The following is a 21,927-nucleotide window of genomic DNA, read 5'->3' on the forward strand; positions in this document are numbered from 1 at the left end:
GTGTGAAAAGAGATGAAAATAAGCAGCAAAAATTGTTTCTATGTTTAGAGTGATGAGTTTATGAGCTTCCCTTTCTTTCAGAGTTCCTTACTGTTGTCCTATGGGTGTTGCAAAACCGTAAATGGATGAATCCTAATGTCCATCAGTGCATGATGGCACAAACAAACGGAAAACATATATAATGGACTATCACTCAGCCATACACAGGAAAAACGGACTGCCATATGACACCTGCCATAGCGTGGGTGGACCTCAAATCCTTCATGCTGGGAAAGAAGGCAGATCGAAAAGGTCACACAGCGGTGCTCCCACGTCTATGGGATAGCCGGAATCAGCAAACCCATAGAGACAGAAAGCAGCCTGGTGGTTGCCAGGGGCCGGGGGTGGGGAATGGGGAGTGAAGGCTAAGGGGTCAGGGTCTCTTTTATGGGGGGTGGGGGGTGGGTGAAACATTTTACAACTGGACAGAGGTGGTGGCTGCACAGCATCGTGAAGGTACTGGATGCCGTGGAACTGTCCTCTTGAAAACGGTTACTGTTATGTGAATGTCACAACAAAGGAAAAAACACAAATGTATGAAAACTGTGCACTTCTCCAAAATCCTCATGGCAGGAGGTAGGTGTGGGAAGGGCCGCAGAGCAGAGATGAACCCAGAGCTTGTGGAGACCCGGTGGGCAGAACCAGGCCCCTCAGCCAGGGTTACACAGGGAGACAGGGCTAAAGAGCCTCATAGTGAGCAGCAAAGAGCCTTCTAGAGCTGAGTTCTCCACTTCCCACCCTACCCCCTTCCTTTCCTAGGAAAGAAAGAGCTCAGAGCTGTGGTTTGGCAGCCCCACTGCTTTGAGACGGCACCTGTGGACAGAGTTTTTCTGGGGGAATCCAGAATGCGTGCCTGCATTCTGGTGCCTGCATCTGTGATGTGGTGCGGGAAGGAGACAAATCGACACACACACACATGTGCCCCTGGCTGGAGGAGGAGGATGTACGAGAACCGAGGTCACGCGGACCCTGCATCCATACATCCTCCACTCTGGGAAGCAGGCAGGTTGAGGAGAGACAACACCCGGAGTTCCAGGTTCTGGCTTGTTTCCGGAGCAGCTCAACGCCCCGAGGCCACTACAAACTGGCAAAGGCTACTGTGTTACAAGGCCACTCAGCGCCTGCTCACTCCCCATCGATGACATTGGTGCCCACCTGCCAGCCATGATGATGCCACAGCGCAGGGCGCTGGTCCAGGCCAGACAGGCCCCAGGCTAATGCACAGTGTGACTGGACCTGCTGCCACATGCAAACCCGTTCTCATGGGTGGAGTTTCTGTGTTCCCGTGTGTCTGTGTTCCCGATCATAGCTCACAGACTTGGAGAGACCTCAGTTTCTCATGCCAGGTGCTACCTTCTCCCACAAACCCCTTTTGGCCAGATTCACTCCTGGTAAACACGGAAAAATGGGCCCCAAAGGGCCATGCTCTAGGCCTATATACGTATATACTTGATTGATTCAGTCACTAAGTCCTGTCTGACGCTTTGCGACCGCATGGACTATAGCCAGCCATGCTCCTCTGTCCATGGGGTTCTCCAGGCAAGAATACTAGAGTGGGTTCCCATTTTCTTCTCCAGAGCATCTTCCCAGACCAGGGATCGAACCCATGTCTCTGGCATTGGCAGGCAGATTCTTTATCACTGAGCCACCAGAGAAGCCATATATGTATACAGTCAGATCAGATCACATCAGATCAGTCACTCAGTCATGTCCGACTCTTTGCAACCCCATGAATCGCAGCATGCCAGGCCTCCCTGTCCATCACCAACTCCCGGAGTTCACCCAGACTCACGTCCATCGAGTCAGTGATGCCATCCAGCCATCTCATCCTCTGTCGTCCCCTTCTCCTCTTGCCCCCAATCCCTCCCAGCATCAGAGTCTTTTCCAATGAGTCAACCCTTCGCATGAGGTGGCCAAAGTATAGTAGGTGCTCATAAATACCTGAGTTGCTTTCTCACCCATCCCACAAGCACCTGCTAATCCCCCATAGGGAAGCGTGAGCTTCCTGAGACCCTTTCTTTGTTCCTTAGTCCAAGGAATTCAATAAAGTGGATGATTCAAAACTGGGAACTGGCGCCTGGGAAAGCTAGAGAATGTTCCACCTACTCTGCCAGAAAGCATCTTCCCCAGGTGGAAGCTGGAAAAACTTGACGAAACCTATAAGACAGACAACTGCAGAAGTGATCCAAACTGAGGGGTGGCCTGCAAATGTTCAGCTAATGAGCATTTGGGAAAGCCAAGTCCAAATTAGGTGCTTTAGGGCTGGAATTCATTACCAAAATATTTGTTAGACACCTACTATATACATTATACATATACATACTATAGGGCTTCCCTGATGGCTCAGTGGTAAAGAATCCCCCTGCCAATGCAGGATACACAGGTTCAATCCCTGGATTGGAAAGAGCCCCTGGAGAAGGAAATGGCAACCCACTCCAATATTCTTGCCTAGAAATCCCATGGACAGAGGAGCCTGGTGGGCTATAGTCTAGGGGGTTGCAAAAGAGTTAGACATGACTTAGCAACTGAACAACATACATACTATAGAAGTAGAAATCATTGCCCTCAAGGAGCTTACAGTCTGATGAGGGAGACATAGCCATTGTAACAATCTTCTGAACAGTCAATGTGAGCTTCGGGACACAGGTTTTTATCTATTGTGTTCAAGATGGGAGGCCCCATGCCTAGAACATTGTCTGAAACAAAGCAGGTGCTAAACAAACAAGCCTTGACTGAATGAATGAACACTGTTGTAGTTGTTCAGTCACCAAGTCGTGTCCAACTCTCTGTAACCCCATGGACAGCAGCTCACCATGCCTCCCTGTCCCTCACCATCTCCTGGAGTTTGCCCCAATTCATATCTAGCATGGGGCCAGGTAATAAGTATCAAAGAAAAATGAAGCAGAGTAGCAAGGACAGAGAAAGGGATGGGGGAAGGTGGTGAGGAAAGACTTCTCTGACACAGTGATACATGGACAGAGACCTGGAGGAAGCAAAGGAGAAAAGCATGTGAGTATTCAAAGGGAAGGGTGTCCTGGGCAGAAGGAACAGGATGTGCACAGGCCCTGAGGTCTGAGCATGTGTGGCAGGTCAGGGGAACAACAGAGATGTGGTGTGGCCAGAACAGGAGGAGGAAGAGGCTGTGGAGGGAGGTGGTGCAAGGTGTGCAGAGGGCAGGCACACCAGGTCTTGAGGGTCACAAGGAAGAACTTCAGATTTTGTCTTCAGTGTCATGAGAAACAAGCAGAGGGCTTTGTGCATGCAGAGAACACAATCTGACTTCCCTTCTAACCAAGTCTCTCTTGGCTGCTGTTTTGAGAAGAGGCTGTTGGTAGCCAGAGACCAGCTAGGAACTCAATGCAAGGACGCAGCTTGGATGGGGGAGTGGTGGAAGTGGTAGGATCCAGAGTGTAACCTGAACTAGATATAACCCCACGTGAGTGCATGCACACTAAGTCACTTCAGTTGTGTCCGACTCTTTGTGACCCTATGAACCGTAGCCCACCAGGCTCCTCTGTCCATGGGATTCTCCAGGCAAGAATACTGGAGTGGCTCTGACATAAATCACAGCAAGATCCTCTATGACCCAACTCCCAGAGTAATGGAAATAAAAGCAAAAATAAACAAATGGGACCTAATTAAACTTAAAAGCTTTTGCACAATGAAGGAAACTATGAGCAAGGTGAAAAGACAGCCTTCAGAATGGGAGAAAATAATAGTGAATCAAGCAACTGACAAAGAATTAATCTCAAAAATATACAAGCAGCTCGTGTAGCTTAATACCAGAAAAATAAATGATCCAATCAAAAAATGGGCCAAAGAACTAAACAGACATTTCTCCAGAGAAGACATAGATGGGTAACAAACACATGAAAAGATGCTCAACATCACTCATTATCAGAGAAAAGTAAATCAAAACCACAATGAGGTACCATTTCACACCAGTCAGAATTGCTGCTATCCAAAAGTCTACAAGCAATAAATGCTGGAGAGGGTGTGGAGAAAAGAGAACCCTCTTACAATGTTGGTGGGAATGCAAACTAGTACAGCCACTATGGAGAACAGTGTGGAGATTCCTTAAAATACTGGTACTAGAACTGCCATACGACCCAGCAATCCCATTGCTGGGAGTACACATCGAAGAAACCAGAATTGAAAGAGACACATGTACCCCAATGTTCATCGCAGCACTGTTTATAATAGCCAGGACATGGAAGCAACCTAGATGTCCATCAGCAGATGAATGGATAAGAAAGCTGTGGTACATATACACAATGGAGTATTACTCAGCCATTAAAAAGAATACATTTGAATCAGTTCTAATGAGGTGGATGAAACTGGAGCCTATTATACAGAGTGAAGCAAGTCAGAAAGAAAAACACGAATATGGTATATTAACACATATATATGGAATTTAGAAAGATAGTAATGATGACCCTATATGCGAGACAGCAAAAGAGACACAGCTATAAAGAACAAACTTTTGGACTCTGTGGAAGAAGGCAAGGGTGGGATGATTTGAGAGAATAGCACTGAAACATGTATATTACCATATGTGAAATGATCACCAATCCAAGTTCAATGCATGAAACAGGGCACTCAAAGCCGGTACACTGGGACAACCCTGAGGGATGGGATGGGGAGGTAGGTGAGAGGGGGGGTTCGGGATGGGGGACACATGTACACCCATGGCTGATTCATGTCAATGTATGGCAAAAACCACCACTATATTGTAAAGTAATTAGTCTCCAATTAAAATAAATTAATAAATTAAAAAAAAAGAACACTGGAGTGGGTTGTCATGCCCTCCTCCAGGGGATCTGCCTGACTCAGGGACTGAAACTGCATCTCTTATGTCTCCTATGTTAGCAGGCGGATTCTTTACCACTAGAGTTCCCCTGGTGGCCCAGCTGGTGAAGAATCTGCCTGCAATGCGGGAGACCTGGGTTCAATCTCTGGGTTGGGAAGATCCCCTGGAGAAGAGAATGGCTACCTACTTCAGTATTCTGGCCTGGAGAATTCCATGGACTGAATAGTCCATGGGGTCGCAAAGAGTTGGACACAACTGAGCGACTTTCACTTCACTTTTTATCACTAGCGCCACCTGGGAAGCCCATAACCCCCTAGGAGACATCATATCATACCTTGTCTAAGCAAAAGGCTGCTTAAGCTTTAAAGGTGGTGGTGAGTGAAGACACAGATGCAGAGCCCAGTGACCCAGTGGTCTAATCCAAGGCCCATGACTCCAGCTCTTGTTCAGTCTACTCCTGGCCTAACAGGGATATCAGGCTACAAAACTTGAGGCACGAATCATGAGGGCCACTTGTCAGTTTCCCTGAGCTCTGGTTCGGTGTCTCCCATTTGCTCCTCTCGGAGGCAAACATTAATGCGACCTGAGTGGCCTGCCTCAGGTTTATACATCAGTCTCTTGTGAGTTTGGTAGGTATGTCTAAACTGTATCAGGGATTTCCCAGTGATCCGGTGGCTGACTCCATGCTTCCAATGCAGGGGGTCAGGGTTTGATCCCTGGTCAGGGAACTAGATCCCACACGCTGCAACTGAGAGTTTGCAACCTCATCTAAAGATCCTGCATGCCACAACTAAGACCTAGTGCAGCCAAATAAATAAAGATATTTTAAAATAAATTAAAAAACGCTATCAATATTAGATACATTGTTGAAATTCAGTCACTAAGTTGTGTCTGACTCTTTGTAGCATGGACTGCAGTATGCCAGGCTCCCTGTCCTCCACTATCTCCTGGAGCTTGTCCAAATTCAGGTCCACTGAGTTGGTGATACTGGATATATTGGGGGGAAAATCCCATTCTTGAACATGCAAAAGGTAGGTTAGCCATAATGACCCCAATGAAGGTGGGCCGTGACGACCCCAGTGTAGGTGGGCTGTGAGGACCCCAATGAAGGCGGGCCGTAATGACCCCAATGAAGGCGGGCCGTAATGACCCCAAAGGCCGGGCCCAGCACAGCCCCTTGGCATCCTCATCTGGGTAGCTCTGAGGCTTCTACTGAAGACTTCTTGGAACTAAAACAGGGTGGATCAAGGAAAAAGGGAGAAGACTACAACAGACAAAGATGGAGAAGGCTGCAATCTGAAGTCGGGCTGCCTGGGTTTAAATTTCAGCTCCACAAGCTGGGCAACCTTGGACAAGTGCTCCAACCTCTCTGAGCCTCAAGTTCCTCATCTGTTGACATGGGGATGATGACTGTTCAACCCTACTGATTTGCTTTAGGGATTAAATGGGAATGCCAACACTTAAAAAAGCTCAGCACTTAATAAAGAGCCACAGTGGCCATGTATGTGTAGTTTAATGGTCTGAGGAGAAGGAGGGAGGGAGGGAGAGAGGGAGGGAGGCAGGGAGGGCTTCTTGAGGAGGCATCTCCTCCCCAGGGGTGGAATGCAGCCATGCGAATCCTGACACCCATCCTCCACTGCAAAATCAGTACTCTCCCAGAGAACAGCTGCCTTGGGGTGTCCACGACCCAGCTCTGTGGCCGCCTCTCACCATGTCAAGCTCACTAATGGTGACAGAGAGGTCTCCACTGGAAGCTCCCAGGTGATGCTGAAGCTGAGGCCGCTCAAAGTCAGCCATGGTTTTGTCTGCCCCCATCTCATCCCCGTGCCGCTCCCCCGACAATGTGCCGGTTCCGGCAGTGGTGGTGGGTCTGCCGTGCCTCTGTGCTCTCTGGGGCCAGAGGGCCAGGACAGACACGTCTGGAGAAGTTTCTTGGGAAAGCAACTTGGAACTGGGGTGAATCTGGTCCGCTTATCACATTTGAAGATACAAAAGGAGGAAAGAGGAAATGGAAAAAAGGGAAATTGGTCCAATAACCATTTAATGGGCTGATCCAGGATGGCAATCGGGGCAGAGGGAGGAAGAAGCCAGATGGAGGCACTGGTTTTGCCCAGCAAGCTTGTCAGCCATACTTCAGAATTAAGCGAGCCCAGGAAGGGCCAATGGAGCTGGACCAGGGCCTCGGTACCTAGCAGAAGTGAGGGCTGCACACGCCCGTTTCATGCGCTCGCCTCTGCAGGGCTGCACTGTGACTCCAGACAGAACACGCTCAGAAAGCTATTTCCCCTGCAAGCTGGACCTTCCATAAAATCATAGCAGCAGCATGTCACCTTCACAGGCAACACGGGGAGCGGGGGACGTGTCCCCCACACCTCAGTGTCAAGGAAGGCAGCCTCGTCACAACTATGGGGGCACAAGACCACAGACCCAGGTGTGGGGACCCCTCCCTGGCGCCCAGCTGGGGCAGCCAGCCCCGGGGCAGCGCCATCCTGTAACAGAGGAGGACCATGGTCCCCTCCCACCCAACACACTGCGTGTTTCTAAGGCTGTCCCAAGTTTCCGTTCCCATATCAAAAGCACCTCTTTTCTGCTGAGGCAGCAAGACCTGCCAACAAAACAAGCCTCTGGGACCCACGTTTCTGTAGCACGCCTTCCCTTGAAAAGCACTTCAATGAATCACTGAGGTTAAATAGTATCGGCAGCTGGGTTGGTAGAAGAAATCCTTGTGAAAGTCAGACAGAGGTGCTTGGGCAGAGCACCAGGGCAGAGGTGCTGTGCCCTGCCCACCCCCCAGGTACCCCGATCTTGACTGACAGCACTTCTTCTCCAGGCCCCCAAATGGAAAACCAGACCTACCTAAGATCCTGCACATGGAGCCGGATGATTCCTTCCTTGGGAAGTGATCCTTTTAGCAGTGAGGGAGCCAGTCACCCCAAGTGCCCTGCATCTGGTCACGCCCCCCACCCCCCGACCCCTCCCGGGGAGCCCATGGGTCTGCCGCTGAGGCATCGCCTGGGAGCTGGTTGGAAATGCAGAGTCTTGGGCCTGGCCCCTGCCTCTGAGCAGCCGTATCACAGGTGATCCGTGTGCCCAGGTGGGTGGGGGCTGGGCCTGGGTCCTCAAGGCAGAGGCTGGCAGGAAACACATCAGAAATAAAGAAAACAGAGGCTCGTCCAGCCCGTTCCAGGAAGCCAGTCCTGAAACATAACGGACTCCCAAGAAAACAAATCTAGAAGCCGACAAGTTTAACAGAAGTCACAGGCAGAGCCTGGCAGGGCCCCGTCCTCGCCAGACCCACAAGGGCGAAGGGCACACAGAACAGGCTATGGATTCCTTAGCCCCAGACGTTCTAGAAGCCCTTGGTCAACTGGGGTCTTGGGAAGCCCAAGGCGGTGGCAACACCTCTTCCAGGCCCTCCTCTGTGCCCCAGCTCTCTCTGCTCCTCCAGATAGCCCCGATTCCCCGACTAGCCAAGCCAGCCCGCAGCCTCCAGGAGCCTCATGCTTTCTTGCAGCCACACCTGCAGCCCTTGCTTTCACTTCAAACAACCCCACCCGACCAGAATCCGGGCCATCCGAGATCAATCCTGGTCCTCTCGGCCACGGAGCTGTCCCTGGCTGGCCTCCACGACCTGGGCTGTTTCACAGCAGGTCTCCATCTCCCTGCAAAAACCTCCCCCAGAACTAGCTCAGGACCCTGGATCCTGCCGGAATCTAGAATGAAGGTCATCCCTGGCCCCTAGCAGCACCCTGGCCCAGGTCCACAACCCTGGCCAGGACCCACTCCCACACGGCCTGCCTGCAAGTATTGGCCTCACGGTCTCCCGGACACCTACCGGAGGATTGGCGGAGTTCTGGAATGTTTCGGGCCAGTGCCCAGAGATGGGGGAGCTCCAGGAGGGAAGCCCTCGATCCCCGGGCCGGGGGAGACGGAAGCAGAGTGCAGGCAGCTCGCTGGTGCCCCAGGAGCAGGGAGCCTCCCTGCCAGTGGCCGGGCCCTGCGGGTCCCCAGGCCTCCCTCGCTCGGCTGGATCAGCCCTGGCCAGAGTGAGCTCCACCGTCACCAAGGGGAAGCGGCCCTTGGTTACCGCTGGCTGGGAGAACACAGAAGGCAAAACAAACACTGGACTGGCTCCTCACTGCTGGGAACAATTACAAGGTAATCGGCCAGTTTTTAAAAGCCCTCCAGAAGGGAGGCTGCTGGCCCAAGGGAAGGCTGGTTTGTAACCCATTCCCTCCCTCCTGCTGCTGCTGCATCCTCCTCAAGACCCAGGGACCCTCTCTCCACCTGGCGCAGGGACCCCCGGCAGAGCAAGGCTGGAGCCTCAGAGGAAGCGGGGCACACAGTCCCAGGTGGGCAGTGTGCCACTTCAGTGCCCAAAGCACGTTCCAGAATCCTGGCCAGCCTGCAGGGGCAGACTCACCTCATCCCCCTTCCTAGATCCCCTTCTAGCAACAACCAGCTCTCTTGTCCCCAAGCAACTTGTCATGAAACTAACAGAAACTTACCAGCGAAGAGTTAAGAGCTCGTTTGCCAGGTTCCAGCCGGGGCTGGTGGACCATCTGCCAGGATAGTGCCTGGGCCATGGCCACCCCCCAAGGACTGTACCCAGCGAGGCAGGGGGGTGCTTCAGGTACAGCCCAGGCACTGATCCCCAACTGTTGCCTGTCAGCAGATCTGGGACCTTCAGCCAGTCACATACCTCCTCTTAGAAGACATCCTGGAGCCCGGGGTTTTGGTTGTGACCCCAGACCCATAAGCAGAAACCGTGGGGAGCCCACAGTGGAGAGGGGGAGGGCTGAGTGACACCCAGCCCCATCTCCAGGTCCCCCAAGGTGGGGGCACGTGCAGGAAGGTTTCCTCCGCCCCCACCGCGGATCCTCCACGTCCTCCAAGCACTGGTTTCAAGCCTCCCTCTCCCCCTGCTCCCTCACAGTGAATGTGTGGCACCTTTCTGGGGCCAGATGGCTGACCTCAGATGGGGAACGTGGCCGTAGGTCCAAACCCCAGACAAACAGGGCCTGTCTCACCCTCTTGAATTCCCCTACCCCACCCTGCAGAGGACACTGGTCAGTTCTCCCATCCTGTAGAAGCCACAATGGTCTCAAGAGAGAAGAGCCTGCTTTGGCTTTACGGACCTCCTAGGGGACAGAGATTTGGAGAGACAGAGAGAAACAGAGAAGCAAAAAGAGAGACAGAGACACAGAGAGAGAGAAATGGAGAAACAAGGACAGAGACAGAGACACAAAGAGACAGAGAGTGAGAGACAAAGACACAGAGAGAAAATGAGAGGCAGAGACACAGACAGAGACTCAGACAGAGAGCAGAGAAAGAGAGACATAGAGACAGAGACAGACAGAGACAGAGAGACTCAGAGAGACAAAGACACAAAGAGAAAATGAGGGGTAGAGACACAGAGACAGACAGAGAGCAGAGAAAGAGAGAGACATAGAGACAGAGACAGACAGAGACACAGAGACTCAGAGAGACAAAGACACAGGGAGAAAACGAGAGGTAGAGACTCAGACAGAGACTCAGAGAGAGAGCAGAGAAAGAGAGAGACATAGAGACAGAGACAGACGGAGACAGAGAGACGCAGAGAGAGAGCAGAGAAAGAGAGAGACATAGAGACAGAGACAGACGGAGACATAGAGACTCAGAGAGACAAAGACACAGAGAGAAAATGAGGGGTAGAGACTCAGACAGAGAGCAGAGAGAGACATAGAGACAGAGACAGACAGAGACAGAGAGACGCAGAGAGAGAGCAGAGAAAGAGAGAGACATAGAGACAGAGACAGACAGAGACAGAGAGACGCAGAGAGAGAGCAGAGAAAGAGAGAGACATAGAGACAGAGACAGACGGAGACATAGAGACTCAGAGAGAAAGCAGAGAAAGAGACAGAGAGACAAACAGAGAAAGAAGCTGGAAAGGAAGCATAGGAATGGGAAGCAGGAGGGTGGAGGCCCCACAGCCTCAGCAGACTCGTGTTGGCCCAGGGTCCCCATCAGGAGGGCGGGCTCAGGCTCTGAGTGGGAGCTGCACCCCCCTCCCCCATGGTACTCAGTGGGGGACACTTCTCCGGTAAGGCACCCAGAGGAGCGGGGCAGGGTGGGAGGTTGGGGTGCACCTCTGCCCACCTCCAGCCTCACCCTGGCCCCTCCCAAAGAGAGTGTCCTGTCTCCAAACCAGGGAGGTCTTGAAGCTAAAGCAAGTCAGCAACCTCACTGACCAGCTCAGCCAGTGGCCCCAGGGAGGGAGCCTGGGCTCCTGCAGGTCCAAGGACCAGCCTGGGCTGTGCTTTGGAAGCGGAAGGGGGACCGACAGTGGTGACAGCAGCAGCAGTGGCAGCTTCACCGGACAGGCTGAGCACCATGAGGAGGCCCTGCTTCCTAAAAAATCAAATCAGCACATTTGGAGGTAAAGACCTGGCTCACCGGAGTACCTGGTCACCCTGCTGCCCGGCCTAGTCTCTCAGAGGGACCCAGGGGCCAGTCCCCACCCTCACCAGCCCCAGAGGCATAGAGCTGTTATTCAGGGACTGCTGAGTGGTGGGAGTTAACACTGGGGTTAGAGTCTCAGACGTGGCTCTGAGATGCTGAGAACTGAAATGGAGCATTTCTGGGACAACTGGATAGAAACTCTCAGAAAGACCCCTCCACCTCTCACTTGAGTTGATGAAGTTTCTTCCAGACATCCAGGTTTGACTTTGATCCCAGACAGGGAAGAGAAGGGGCCAAGCATCCCTGGGCTAAGATACCAGACCCCCACTTGGCATCCCCACCTCAACACATTCCTGCCTCCCTTTGAGGACCTGGGCATGGCACACATGGCTGCTGTACCCACCAGGAGCCTGGTTGGCTAGGGAAGAGGTCACTCAGTGCCGCTTTCTGTTTAAATATCCACAAACTGGCATTCTCCTGTAGTCTTTCTCCTCACATGGTGAAGGAAAATTTAAGCCATCAGGAAAAAGTAAAGAGCTTCTTAACACAGCCCTGCTCTTCTCTTACCACTAACGATCCATTTGGTAAATTTGATGGTCTGTCCCACAAGGCAGAGCCTGGTGGGAGTGGTGGGGAGGAGACAGGCCAGCAAACTGCCTGGTACCCACTGCTTCCCAGCAGAGATGATGTCTTCAAAGAGCTTCAGTAGAAGCAGGATGCTCAACCTCGGGGGTTGCTGAGATAGGTGGGGGTGGAGGTGGGGTGGGACTCTCGGGGACATCCCCTTTGAGGGGTTCTGACCAAGGCTGGGATTTTAGTAGCAAGGGTGAGCTGAGGGAAGAAGCAGACAGACACCACCCTTGCTGTGAGAGAACCCTTCCCCCGTCACAAACAGAAGTGAGGAGGTGTATTTGGGACCCAAAGGGTGGTCAGGAGATTAGAATGGCATTTGGGAATTTTGAGCAGTAACTGGAGAGAGGGAGAGAGAGGGGCGGGGAACATAGTCCGGATGACAAAGACCTTGAATGTCATGACGAGGAGTCTGGACTCAGGCACAGGCGCCAGATGGAAGGCAACAGATCAGAAAGCCCGGGACCTCCCTGGTGGTTCAGTGGTTGGGAAGATCCCCTGGAGAAGGGATAGGCTACCCATTCCAGTATGCTTGGGCTTCCCCCGTGGCTCAGACAGTAAAGAATCTGCCTGCAATGTGGGAGACCTGGGTTCCATCCGTGGGTTGGGAAGATCCCCTTGAGGAGGGCATGGCAACCCACTCCAGTATTCTTGCCTGGAGAATCCCATGGACAGAGGAGCCTGGCGGGCTATAGTCCATGGGGTCGCAACGAGTCGGACATGACTGAGCAACTAAGCACACACCAGTGGTTAAGAATCTGCCTGCCAATGCAGGGGGCATGGGTTTGATCCCTGGTCCAGGAAGATCCCACCTGCCTTGGAGCAACTAAGTCCGTGTGGCACAACTACTGAGCCTGTGCTTTAGAGCCCGGGAGCTCATGTGCCACAACTACTGAAGTCCTTGCACCAGAAGAGTCCATGCTTTGCAACAAAAGAAGTCACTGCAATAAGACTGAGCACTGCCACTAGAGAGCAGCCCCAGCTCGCCGCAACTAGAGAAAAGCCCACAAAGCACAAAGACCCAGCACAGCCAAAAATACATAAATATAATTAATTTTTAAAAAGAAAGCCTGCTCCTAAGTTCAGCCAGCACCCCACTGGATTTCCGGATAGAACCAGAAAATACTGGGAACAGAGAAGTGACATCCCCTCTTTCCACAGAGCAGCTGCCCTTGCATAGCTTAACGAAAAGAGCTGTGGGTGCAGACGTTCCATAAGTACTTCGGGGGAGGCAGGTGAAGAACCAGGAAGAAAGAATTAGAACATTTCTTTTACATAAACAGAAAGCTTGGGTGTGTTTACATTCTGAGAAATATCGCTTTAAATCAACACCATGAGAAAGCAACCATAATTTTTCACCTGAAAAAATGAGATGATAAATACCTAATCTGCAAAGAGGATAATAAGTATACCTGAAGAGGCCAAAAAGTTCCCAGAACGTAGTAGGTGCTCAGACAATACCTGACGTTTACACGTGTATTCAGGGTTTCGGTGGTGGCTATAATTACTACTGTTGTTGTTCAGTCACTCAGTCGTGTCTGACTCTTTGCGACCCCATGGACTGCAGCACACCAGGCCTCCCTGTCCTTCACCATCTCCCGGAGTTTGCTCAAACTCATGTCCATTGAGTCGGTGATGCCATCCAACCATCTCATCCTCTGTCATCCCCTTCTCCTGCCTTCTATCTTTCCCAGCATCGGGGTCTTATTGCTACATGACATTTGGGTAAGCAGATCTTAACTCTGAAGATCATCTTCCAGCCACTGACCACAGAACCAGAGAACCATAACCTTCTTTTAAAGTGCAAAAGGGGGACTTCCCTGGTAGTCCAGTGGTTAAGAATCCCACTTTGCAATGCAGGGGATGCAAGTTTGATCCCTGGACAGGGAACTAAGATCCCACAAACCTCAAGGGGTGGCCAAGAAAAGGAAGGAAGGAAATTTTGATACACACTGCAAAGTGGACACACCTTGAGGACATGATGCGAAGAGAAGAAAGCCAGTTACAAAGGTGGATGATGGTGATGGTTGTACAACAGTGCACTGAATGCCACCACCATTTAAAAATGGTTAAAATGGAGTAGTGTGGAAGCATGGTGATGGTTTAGTCGCTAAGTTGTGTCTGACTCTTGCAACCCCAGGAGAGGCCAGGCTCCTCTGTCTGTGGGATTCTCTAGGAAGAATACTGGAGTGGGTTGCCATTTCCTTCTCCAGGGGATCTTGCCAACCCAGGGATTGAAGCCGGGTGTCCTGCACTGCAGGCAGATTCTTTACCCAGTGAGCTACGAGGGAAGCATAGAAGCATATACACTACCATATATAAAATAGATAGCCAATGGAAACTTGCTGTATGACTCAGGGAACTCAAACGGGGGCTCTCTAACAATCTAGAGGGGTGGGAAAGGGTGAGAGGTGAGAAGGAGGTTCGAGAGGAAGGGGACATATATACACTTATGACTGATTCATGTTGATGTATGGCAGAAATCAAACCAAAATTGTAAAGCAATCATCCTTCAATTTTAAAAAATCTACAAACAAACAAACAAAATCTAAAAATGGTTAAAATGGTAAATTTTATGTACACTCTACCACAATTTAAAAAGTGCTTCATTTTATATGAAAATAAGGAAGGAAAAAAATGTGAGACACAAAAAGTGATGAAAAGGGGAGTGGGTCCCTTTATTCTGACGCTACGGGAACATGTGCTGGACAAAGCTAAGGTGTTTGACCACCACCCCTGGACCCGCCTCATCTGCATCTCTAAGCCAACCGATGGCCAAGGCTGTCCACACACAGAGCTGTTGTCCCAGAAGTCATGCTGGAAAGTCGGCAGAGACAGAATGCCACCATTTACTTGGCTACTGGGTTCCTTAGAACCCCCTGGCCAATCTCTCTTATTTTTCATTTGGAATAAGGAGGACTTGAATACCCGTGGGGGTGTTCATATGCTGTTTCTCACTGCAGGTGCCTCACAAACCTCATGAGGAGGCAGCACTGGCGGGAAACAGAGGTGGACTTAAAAAGGAAAGGCCAGGCCTCAAACGGCTAAGAAGCTGGGACAGGTTGCTATCCAGGAAATGACTCATGTCTCCCTTGGTCCCTTGAGGCTGCTCGGGAACAGACGCTGAATAGCACACACGGAGATACTTGAGATTCTCAAGAGGAAGGCAGCTTCTGGCGGACTCCCCCGAGGACCCTGGGACACCTGGGGTGGCAGGTGCCCAGCACAGCCCCCAAGGGCGGCTCAGTCCACACTCATGGGTGAAGCACCATTGAAACCAAACCAGAATGGCACAGAGCTGGGTGCCAGGGCTCTTCTCCTGCAGCCACCCACACTTCCTGTGACCTCGGTCACCCTCTGTGCACTCAGGCTGCAGAAACCAGCAAGCTGACTTCAGGCCCCAGACACTTCAGGGAACGTGCTCTTCCACATTAGGACCTCCTGATTAATACATTGAATGGCCTGAAAAAGCATCTACCTTGCAACTGCATTTGAAAACCCTGACTGTGACCTTGACCTTGAAATACTGATTTCTGTGACAGTGTGCTCCCTGTTCTGCAAGGCTCCCACCCAGCTCCTTCGCCAGTTTTTCCTCCTCTCCTTAATCACAGATGTTCCTCTCTCTGTGGGCTTCTCTGCTCTCACGGCTCCAGGGAGCATCTCCCCTTGAAATTGACACATCACCCTTATGGCGACGGCATCATTGAACAGCATGACTCTTACAGCAACCCTGCCCTGCATCCCACACAGCTCCCTGCCAGACTCAAACATGGCCCCCTCCCACCCTCTACATCTCTGCCAAGTTCTGTCCTTCTCCTGGTCAGTCACCCAGATTCAAACCCCTCATCTTCCTGGATTCCTCCTCTTCTTGGCTTTCCACATTATCATCAAATGGTAGAAATCCCACCCCCCAGAGTTGCCCAAATCTGTCGCCCACTCTCATGGTTCAAGTCATCATCACCTGCAAAGTTAGTGTAGGAGTCTCCAAAATTGGTCTCCCTGCCCACAACACCTCTCTGACCCCGTCGGATCTTCCTAAAACACTCTCATTTAGATATTAGTCTTTTTTTTTTTTTTTTTCATTTTGAAAATATGTAACTCAAACGTGTACAAAAGAGACACATATTTTCAGCACCTAAAATGAACCACTGTCAACAGCCTGTCACATTTGCTTCTGGTCCTTTTACTGCATAATGGTCAAATGGCCAGAGGACCTGATGAAGCAACTCAGGAACAAAAACTAAATGCAAGTGATAAGCAAAAAACAAAAACAAAAAACCTGACCTGTTTGGTAAACAGGGAAACAAAAAATTAAGTACTAAGAAGTGATCCATCACCTTGCACCCCCTGCCCCAGATTTCTACACAGTCAGTAGAGAGATGGCACCTCCTACCGATGGGCAGGGGAGGAAGTTGTGCACCAGTGTGGCTCGTCGACTCTGAACCTCGCAGCTTTGGGGAGATGAGCTGAGGGCTTAGCCAGCCATGCTGCTCCTGGAGCGTGGGCCACAAGAATAAAAGCACCTGGACAGAGGACATCTACACAGGTGCTTATTACAGAGGCTCTGCCATTTTCTGCCAGTCTAAATTGAGTGTTGCCATCATGTTCAACTGATCAGGTGGCAGGTGGACAACTCTGTCACATCTATACCATGAACCATTCATCACACAGCAATTAAAAGAACAAGGTAGAACCACACTGAAGCCTGGGGGCATCTCCACATGCGTTCAGTGAGGACAACAGGGTAGACTATGAAAGGAAAGCCCATTTTAATCAGTGGTGTCCCCTGATTTTCTGATGGTCCAGTGGCTAAGACTCCATGCTCCGAATGCAGGGGGCCTGGGTTCGATCCCGGGTCAGGGAACTAGGTCCTACATGCTGCAACTAAGAGTTCGCATGCTACAACTAAAGATCCCGCTCGCCCTAAGACCTGGTGTAGCCAAATATTTTTTAAAAACACAAAGAATGGTGTCCCCAAAGAAACATACATATATGCCTGGGCAGGAAGGTAGGTATGAGTTACTCAGGGTGTCTTATCCTTCCATAAAAGGTTTAGGTTAAAAGAATTAGAAAAGAAGGGATGTTGGCAAGGATGTGGAGAAATTGGAACCCTTGTGTACTATTGGTGGAGACGTAAAGCAGTGCGGCCACTATGGAAAACAGTATGGAGGTTCCTAAAACATTTCATTTCTGGGTATAGACCCAAAAGAATTGAAAGCAAGGTCTCAAACAGATATCGTACACCTAGATATTCACAGCAGCATTATTCACAATAGGCAAAAGGTGGAAGCAACACAAGTGTCCATCACCAATGACTGGATGAACGAAACGTGGAGATCCATTTGACCTTAAAAAAGGAGGAATTCCTATCACGGGCTACAACATGGATGAACCTTGAGAACATTATGATAAGTGAAATAAGCCAGTCACGAAAAGGCATATACTGTGTGATTCCACTTGCATGAGGTAACAAGAATACCTCAAATTCATAAAGACAAGAAGTAGGATGGCAGATGACCAAGGCTGAGGGAGCGGGACATAGGGAGTTGTTTGTTTCTTTAATGGAGACAGTTTCAATTTTGCAAGATGAAAAGAGTTAGGGAGCTAGATGCTGGTGATAATTGCCCAACACTGTGAAAGTACTTAACACTACTGACCTATACACATAAAAATGGTTCAGATGTTGTCATGCTAGAGCATGACTTGAAAAGACACATGCAACCCAACGTTCACAGCAGTATTATTCACAATAGCTATGACAAGGAAACTGAGGCCCATTGACAGAGGAATGGACGAAGAAAATGTGGTACATAAATACAGTGGAACATTACTCAGCCATAAAAAGAATGAAACAATGCCATTTGTAGCAACATGGATGAACCCAGAGATTATACTAAGTGAAGCGAGTCAGACAAAGACAAATACCATATGATATCACTTATATGTGGGATCTTAAAAAATGATACAAGTGACCTTATTTATAAAACAGAAACAGATTCACAGACATGGAAAACAAATTTATGGTTATCAAGAGTTGGGGGAAAATTAGGAGTTTGGATCAACAGATACACACTACTATACAAAATATGTAAACAAAGACCTATTTATAGCACAGGGAATTATACTCAACACCTTGTAGTGACTTATAGTGGAAAAGAATTCAAGAAAGAATTGTGTGTGTGTGCGTGTGTGCTCAGTCGTGTCCAACTCTTTGGGATCCCATGGACTGTGGCCTGCCAGGCTCCTCTGTCCACGGAATTTTCCAGGTAAGAATACTGTAGTGGGTTGCCATTTTCTACTCCAGGGGATCTTCCCCACCCAGGGATCAAACCTGCATTTCCTGTATTGGCAGGCAGATTCTTTACCACTAGCAACACCTAGGAAGCCCTAAGAAAGAATAGTGTGTTCTTTCAGATATATGGCTACATCTGAGTCACTTTGTTCTACACCTCAAAACTAACACAACATTGTAAACCAGCTATACTTCAATTTAAATGAAAAAGGAATAAAGAATGAAAAAAGATGTTATGGACTGAATGTGTCCCCCCAAAACTCATATGTAGAAACCCTAACCCCTCAAGTGATGGTTTTAGGAGTTGGTTCTCTGAGAGGTGATTAGATCATGAGGGTGGAGCCCTTGTGAATATAATTAGTGCCTTTATGAAAGACACAGGAGAGGGATGATCTTCTTCTCTGCCACATGAGCACACAACAAGAGAGCTGTCTGCAAACCAGGAAGACGGCTCTCGCCAGACACCAGCGCTACCAGCTCCCTGACCTGGGACTTCTCAGCCTCCAGAACTGTCTGCTGTTTGAGTCACCTTGTCTCTAGCGTTCTGCTTAGACCACCCACGATCACAAGGACAAACATCTGAGACGGGCACCAAAGGCTGCTCCCACACTGACCTCAGCCCACTTTGCCACAGAACTGCTTTCTCTAGGAACATTCCCTCCTTCCTCCAGCTGCTCCCTTCCCCCAGTCTGGCTCACACACGTGTCCATGCTACTCCACACGGTCCACTCACCTGGAAGGCTGTCACTACAGAACCAGGCAGACCCTCCAGAGCCCTCTGCACGTTCTCCATCACCTTAAACACCTGCGCCCATGGGCACAGTCCCTTTCCTTTCCATAATCATTAGACCTTTTTTTTTTTCAGTCTGGCTGCACCAGGTCTTAGTTGTGGCATGTGGGCTCCAGCTCTGTGACCAGGGATCAAACGCAGGCCCCCCTGCATTGGGAGGGAAGAGTCTTAGCTACTGGACCACCAGGGAAGTCCGTCCTGTCAGGCTTTGAAACAAGCCCTCCCTGTGTGACTGGTGCCCTAATGCAGATACCCAGGAGCTGATTAAAACCTTTAGTGAGATAGGATACCTTGTGTACCCCAAACGGTGGTTCAAGGCCCACTCAGCCTGTCAGGTTTCTCCTTCTCTCTGCACACCTGTTCCCAGACTATTCTGAACCAGCTGTCCGTCATCTGGATCAATTTTCCTCCCTGGACTCTAAGGCATCAGGCCCCCCCCCAAAAAAACTCTAAAAGCTTCAGAACATCAAAGTTTCGAGAATAAAGTCTGTAGGTGATACTACCCACAGAATGTTCTCCACACACCTCCCATCGCACACATTTGCACCCAAGCCCATTGTCCTCCAAGGCCGAGGTCCAAGAGGTCGCCTGGACTCCAGCTGACTTCCGATTGGCTGTCAGGCTCACCTCCTGAAACAATCTCCAGCCCACTGTCTTTTGCACCCCCTCATCTGTCCCCTCCACCAGCCTCATCACCTTTCCAGAATACTCGCTGCGTGCAGGGTCATTCCCCTCCAGTGCTGCAATGAAGTCCACTGACCATAGGGCACGCACCCTCCATCCATTTGGGATCTCACTTTTGTCTTCACCTGACCCTAATGCAGAACTGAACCACCTCTTGTTCCCTCATCTTGCTTTACACACTCAGGACTCTTCCAGCAACTTGCCTGGGACACTTCCCCCACTGCCCAATCCACCCCCCACCCCCACCCCAGCCCTGAGAACTCTCCTGCACTCCCACAAATCTTTCTAACATTTATAACAACTCCAGCAAATGTAGGCTCCACACATGTTGGCTCAGTGCATCTTAACCAGAGTGGTTTTACCCCCACGGGACATTTGGCCAGGTCTGGGGACATTTTTCGTGGTCACAGCTGGGGTGACATGTCATGGGTGGAGGCCTGCTACAAAATGAATCTGCCCATAAAGTCAACAGTGCAAGATTAAGAAACCCAGAGACAGAGCGGGCTTCGGATGGAAGAATATAGTGCATCCTTGGGACAACATCATCTTCTTGTGGCCAGAAGCGCAACCTGGGACACCCATACCTGTGACTTCAGGTCAGGGTAAGGCCACGCCAGGAAGAAGGTGGCTGAGTAGGAAGTCAGCACCCGTTCCAACACTGTCACCAGCCTCCTGTGTCACCTGGAGCAAGACATTCAGCCTCTCTGGACATTAGGTTTCCGTTAGGTCTATAAAACGGAGGGTTGAAGGAAAGCAGCTCTTCTCTAAAGTGATCTGGACAGATCCTGAAAAACTGTTTCTAAGTCTGGGGAAATATTATATTCCCTCCAAGAGAATCAGAAAACCCATCAGCATCTTCAAGGCTCTGAGAAGTCCTGCAGGTGAAGTCCAGCTTGGCAGGTTTCAACTCTAGTGGTTCCCACCCTGGAAGAGAAGGGGATGTTCTTTCCACACTTTTCCCCTCCACATCCCTAGGGACTCCAGCTTGGAGGGCCTCCAAATCTCTCTTGGCTCTGCTGCATCTCGATTCTAGGATGGGCAGGGCTCTGCCTCCTCCCAAGGCCACACTTCTCTGGCTCTAAAGAAGGTGTGAAAGCGTGCTGCCAGCTGAGTGCTCTCCAGTGGGATGTTAGGGGCTGCTTACTGCTCCACTGACTCTCTGCTGGGCCACACCCTGCCCCCAAGTCTCCTGAGGGTGGGTCCAGTGGAGCAAGGTCAGAGGCGTGCGTGCTTTTTGGTGGGTAATCTTGGCTGGTTCTGAGCCTCCATTGGGTCTCTCCTCTTAATCTAGACGAGAGTTTGACAAACAATGACTCCATGGGCCAATCTGGCCCACTGCCTGGTTTTGTAAATAAAGTTTTATTGGCACGCAGCCACTCCTTTTGGTTTACACATTGCCTCTGGCATTCCCACTCACCTGCTGTAACAGCAGAGTCAAGTAGTTCCAACAGGCCTAAATTTTACACTCTGGCCCTTAAGAGTTTAGGAACCCTTTATCTAGGACTTAAGAAGTGGTATCCACCAGGACTTTCCTGGTGGTCCAGTGGCTAAGACGCTGCTCCCCCAGTGCAAGGGGTCTGGCCGCAATCCCTGGTCGAGAACTAGATCCTGCACACCACAACTTAAGACCCCATTTACCGCAATGAAAACTGACGACCCCGCATGCTGCAAATAATATCTGGTACAGCCAAGTTAACTAGTAACTTGAACAAATAATTAAAAAATAAAAGAAATGGTGTCTATCATAGTGTCTACAGGAGCCAAACTTCTCCCACAAACTCCTCCAAGAGCCTGTTGTAGCAGGCCCAGGCCTCCGTGTGTACCTGAATAACACACAGTGACCAAAAACCAGGAAGGACCCAAGAGCCTACAGTCTGCCCACCCCACAGCCACACCCTCTGTGCCCCGCACCCGCAAATGCCCCAGCACAGCCCTCCCTGGACCCCAGTGATGCCCCCTCCCTTCACAAACCAGAGCTCATTTACAGCAGAATGAATCAGCCTTCTTTTGGTTATGCACCCCGTTTGCTAGCTTTAAAGCAGGTATCTCCCCGAAGACATATATTGGGCACATATTATACTCACATACTTCTGTATCAATAGATGACATACATTATGAAACACACACCAAAAACCCCCAGATATTCAACAAGAGATGATAAAAGTAAAAACAAAGCTACTAATTTCTACCCATAACCCTGCAGACCATCTTAGAAACAGCCACTCTGGAGGCAGCTAGCTC

General features: G+C 50.3%; 1 protein-coding gene across 3 annotated transcripts in view; it reads right to left on the bottom strand.

The window, feature by feature from the left end:
* The window catches only part of LOC109570359 (SPRY domain-containing SOCS box protein 1), a 134,794-nt gene that overhangs the window by 22,142 nt on the left and 90,725 nt on the right, over positions 1-21,927 (bottom strand). Inside the window, exon 1 of one of the 3 annotated variants that reach the window (XM_019976247.2) lies at positions 8,685-8,877. The exons of the other annotated variants lie outside the window; for them this stretch is intronic. The gene's annotated coding sequence lies outside the window, so the exon portion shown is untranslated. Of the gene's footprint in view, positions 1-8,684; positions 8,878-21,927 lie in introns of those variants that run through there. 3 annotated transcript variants of the gene reach the window in all.

The sequence above is a fragment of the Bos indicus genome, chromosome 16 (assembly GCF_029378745.1).
Source record: "Bos indicus isolate NIAB-ARS_2022 breed Sahiwal x Tharparkar chromosome 16, NIAB-ARS_B.indTharparkar_mat_pri_1.0, whole genome shotgun sequence".
Classification (NCBI taxonomy): Eukaryota; Metazoa; Chordata; class Mammalia; order Artiodactyla; family Bovidae; genus Bos; species Bos indicus.